Source organism: Mastomys coucha, unplaced genomic scaffold (genome assembly GCF_008632895.1).
Source record: "Mastomys coucha isolate ucsf_1 unplaced genomic scaffold, UCSF_Mcou_1 pScaffold8, whole genome shotgun sequence".
In the NCBI taxonomy this organism is placed as follows: Eukaryota; Metazoa; Chordata; class Mammalia; order Rodentia; family Muridae; genus Mastomys; species Mastomys coucha.
This window is the reverse complement of record NW_022196914.1, coordinates 17,831,461-17,836,473: the sequence shown is the minus strand read 5'-3', so window position 1 is coordinate 17,836,473 and position 5,013 is coordinate 17,831,461. Positions and strand designations below refer to the sequence as shown.

Genomic DNA, 5,013 nt, shown 5'->3' with positions numbered 1-5,013 from the left:
TAGTCAGATCACGTGCCCCTCACACACATGCAGTGGAACTCCAGGGCTCTCACTGATTTGCGACAAAATCAGTTTCTGGTCTCTCTCTCACTCTCTCTCTCTCTCTCTCTCTCTCTCTCTCTCTCTCTCTCTCTCTCTTTCTCTTTCTCTCTCTCGTTTTTTTGTTTGTTTGTTTTGTTTTGTTTTGTTTTTTCAAGACATGGTATCTCTGTGTAGCTTTGGGTGTCCTGGAATTCACTCTGTAGACTAGGCTGGCCTTGAACTCAGAAATCTGCCTGCCCCTGCTTTCCAAGTGCTAAGATTTAAAGGCTACACCACCACTGCCCAGCAATCTTTTCTCTTTCTGATATAACGTATGTGCTGTGTTAGCATCACACTTAAGGTGGAAGCTCATTATATTTGGAATTGATGTTCACTGCCTATTTTTGTTGCTTTGTTTTTAGTTACCTATTGTAGCTAGCTCTTTCAAAGTTTATTAATGAAATATGTAAATGGTCATAGTATAGTTTTAAATGAACAAAACTCATGTTGTTACTGTAAAAAAAGAAACAAACAAACAAAAACAGATACCCTAAAACGAGAGAGGATAATTCTACTCTCAGTTAATAGAGACTGTAAAGTAAATAAGACTGGTGTCAAGAATCCAATACTCAATGAGTTGTTGGCCAACCCACCCACAAAACTTTCAACCCAAATGTTGTCCTATCTAAAAGAAAGGAGGGACGGCATATGATGCAGAGACTGAGTGAATGGTGAACCAGTAACCAGCCCAACTTAATGCCCAACCCATGGGCAAGCATCCCTCACTGGAGGCAGCATCAAAAAGGCTGGCAGAGATCTACACCATGTCTTTTGAATATGTATTATGTTTTCTGGTTTAGTGGTTTTCAGGGATTCCAGTCTGTATGAGTGGGAAGGTTCTTCTGCTTTTGCTTGGCTCTTTATCTTCTGTTTGCTTATTGTTTGGTTGGTTGGTTTATCTAACTCTGATGTAATAGTTTTTCTTCTTTCTTGTTATAGTTTCATGCATTTTGTTATTATCCTTTAGAAGTCTGTTTTCTTTTTTCTTTCTTTTTTTTTTTTTGGTGATTCTTGAAGCTTACAGTCTGTTTTCTAAAATGAGGTATAAATGGTGTGGATCTGGACAGGAGAGGACGTGTGAAGGAACTAGAAATAGTAGATAGAGGTAAAATAATAATCAAGGTATATTACATTAAACATATTTATTTTACATAAAAGGAAAAGAAAAAACTTTTCAAGAAATACAGATATTTATTGTACTATATCTTAAGATTATAAGGTAGGTTTAACTTTAAAGAGAGGCTTCTATTATTCTAAAAAATATGAATGTCTCCATAATGAGAAGTCTTCCTCTAGGCTTTTGAGTCAGAGAAGTTATTGCAGAAAAATTATTCCACTCCTCAAAAGTTTTCATAAGAAGCAGATACCTTTGGGAATATCAAATTTTCTGTCTCAAAAGGAAAATGAACAGAGCTTCAAAAATGGTTTAAGGCAAAAATAATTTTGCTGCACATTAAAGACTGGTTCCAAAATAAAAAGTGGAACAACTTTTGGAACTAGAGAGATATAGTTTAGGGATCGAATTAATAGATATAAATTCATAAAAGACTGAGATAGAAAAAGACAATTTTCTTATTCCAAAATGATGTGGTCCATTCGTTTGTGCTCTCACTACCTCATGAATTAGAATACTTCAACCGTAGGACTGAATTAACATTTATTGTAATGGTAATCTCTGAAAGCAAAAAGCCATCAGTATATGCAAAAGTGAACAAAATGTGAAGCTATTCCAGACAACACTGCCAATTAAATAGCATGTTGGGAAAACAAAGCAAATCTCAGAAATCTGCACGGCTGTGGGATGGAGAAGGGTCAAGATTAGAAATTTTTGTTTTAAATTAAAAGATCAGTGAAATGTTTTACACACAATGAAGCATAGTAACATCTCACTGGTGGCTTCATGTTTTAGGAAACCTGAATCGTATACAGCAATGTGCTGTTAGATTTTAGCTTAGAGAATAAAAACTACAAAGTTGTAAACATAAATCTCTGGAAAATACTCTTTCATGTGAAGAAAAATTCACATTGAAGTTTAATTTTAAGTAATAAATACTCCAACATTAGTGATAAAACAATTTTAAGAATTATGTCCTGCCGGACAGTGGTGGCACATGCCTTTAATCCCAGCACTTGGGAGGCAGAGGCAGGTGGATCTCTGAGTTCAAGGCCAGCCTGGTCTACAGAGTGAGTTCCAGGACAGCCAGGGCTATGCAGAGAAAGCCTGTCTCGAAAAACCCCCGAAAAAAATTATGTCCTGAAATAGTTACCCAGGAGGTCAGTGCTAAAGTCCTATATATACTAAAACCATTATAGAATTTCAACAGGTTAGAGCATCATATTTAGGAAAATAGATACATACATGCATGTATATGCTTATATATGTATACTGTTTCTGTCCAAACATGTATTTTAATAAAAATTAAATAAAATGATCCAGAAGCAATAAATTTTAAGAGGAAGCAAAGATAAATTGGAAACAAGAGAGGGACTGGAAGGATAAAAGACAAAGAGGAAAATAATCTAATATTAATATAATGTCCAGAATTTTTAAAATGTGAAATGTGATCTTTAAATATTTGTAATTATATTTTTAAGATTCTCTTAAATATTATTTATTTTCTTCTTTTTTTCTTTTTTTATTGGATATCTTCTTCATTTACATTTCAAATGTTATCCCCTTTGACGGTTTACCCTTAGAACTGTTCTATCGCTCTATCCCATTCCTCATTGCCCTGCTTCCCCCACCCATCCACCCACTCCAGCCTCCCTGCCCTGGCATTCCTCTACACTGAAGCATCCAGCCTTCACAGGACAAAGAACCTCTACTCCCATTGATGTCCAACAAGGGCATCCTCTGCTACATATGCAGCTGGAGCCATGTGTCCCTCCTTGTGTACTCTTTGGTTGGTGGTTTAGACCATAGGAGCTCTGGGAGGGTCTGGTTTGTTGATATTGTTGTTCTTCCTATGAGGTTGCAAACCAATTCAGATCTTTCATTCCTTTTTCTAGAGCCTGACATATACAAAGACATATGTTCTCAGACAATCATTGGACTGAGCACAGGGTCCCCAGTGGAGGAGTTATTTATTTTCAATAGTGTGTACACACAAGAGTGAAAGTGTCCATGAGGACACACACATGTCACAGTCAGAGGACAACCATTGACAATCATTTCTCTCCTGTTATATATGTTCTAGGAACTGAAGTCTAGTTGTCAGGTCTACCAGTGAGTACCTTTATTTGCTGAATTCTCTTGCTAGTCCCAGAGTCTTTTAATAATAAACAATTCTGTGATATTGTTTCCATAATTTAAGTTTTCTCGTAGTAATTTATTGCTTGATTAGAATAGTTAGTGGTGATTGAAAATTTATGTAAGAATAATTAGAATAATTAAATATTATTTATGGTAATATTATTACCAATTGTACTCCTTGAGATTATAATAAATTCAGTTTCAAATCCAAAAAGAAAAATGATGTAGGAAGTACTACACTAATATGTGCTATATATTAGTATATATAATATATATTCTATTTTATATTTATTGTAATTTTCAAAACACTCTCACCTCCAATTTTAACTAGATAGTATTGAATGTTTGTCCTTCATTTTCATTTCATGCTCTTGAAGATGAGAATTTCACACATGACATAGAACATCTTTTGCATTCTCCTCTGTAATAAACAATTGATGGCATGATAATTACATATTTATCACTAGCTTCACTAAATGATGAGTTATAGATAGCCATAAAATGTTATAACCACACTACAGCTACCTAAATTTTTTTTCAGCAAGTTTCTAAAACATCTTAGTCTTTCTTAATAACATTTAAGCAATGGAGTTTGAAAGATAATACAAAAAACCATTAACATCACCCAAGAGTAGTATTTTCAATATTATGAATACAATATTAATCTGAATAGTCGATGTATTATAAATATTTTCTTTGGTATTTAATAAATTTCCAGTAAAAATAACCAATTTCAGGTGATTTCAGTGATCAGTACTGTAAAAGGGTATGTCACAAATTATACCAGTCACCATTCCTGAAGCCAGTTATGCCCTACCATTCAAATAAAAATTTTCACCAGAAATTTTACATAAGCAAAAAGTTTCAACATTTTAGAAAACTAATCCCACAAATTTGCATAAAGGCCTGTACACAGAAAATAACTGGCACTTATTCAAGTAACGTGCAGGTCATTTACATCAGACTAAAAAAATCATAGAGTTATGTCAATAGTAAGAGAAAGATATTTGATAAGTACTAACACATAATAAACACTGTCAGAGATTTATTAAGTCTAGAATTAGAGGGAAATTTCTACAATTTGACGAAGAGTATCTTGAGCTAAATATATATGAACATTATCAAAATAGAAACAAATGAAGAGGCAGAAAACCTAATGTGCTCCCTTTAAAATGACAGATAAAGATGTCTTTCTAGTAATTTCTTTTCAACAGTAAACTGAAAAGCATAGTGAACCCACTGAGGAAGGAAAAGAAAACATGAACGTAAGGAAAAGGAGCTTTCCAAGAAAAAAGATGTCTTTATATCATATCTCTTGTTTGTTTAGAAAAAAAAAACTTCAGTCGAACAAAAGCATTCTTTAAATATACAACATACAAGAAGAGGTATTAGAAATTGAGTGGAGAGGTCATAGAACAGAAAGCATAAAATGTAGATGTGCGTGTGTGTGTGTGTGTGTGTGTATACTATATAAGACTTGTATATTCATAGTTAGTCAATGCACATTTTAAAATACCATTAAAAAGAATATTAAAATTATTAAATATTAAAAAATAAAATCATAGTATAATTTCCTTTCCTGTTTCCCTTTTCTTCCTCTAAACCCTCCTAAGAAGTTGTATGCCTTGTTCTTTTTCAAATACATGGCTTCTTTTCCTTTGTTGTTTTATATATATATA

At 33.5% G+C, this 5,013-nt stretch overlaps 1 long non-coding RNA gene across 1 annotated transcript in view; it reads right to left on the bottom strand.

The window, feature by feature from the left end:
- Positions 1–848: 848 nt before the first annotated feature.
- The window catches only part of LOC116083545, a 4,890-nt gene continuing 725 nt past the window's right edge, over positions 849–5,013 (bottom strand). Inside the window, exons 2-3 of the long non-coding RNA XR_004115768.1 lie at positions 3,650–3,755; positions 849–1,167 (exon numbers count right to left, since the gene is read on the bottom strand). This is a non-coding gene — a long non-coding RNA (uncharacterized LOC116083545). The remainder of the gene's footprint in view (positions 1,168–3,649; positions 3,756–5,013) is intronic.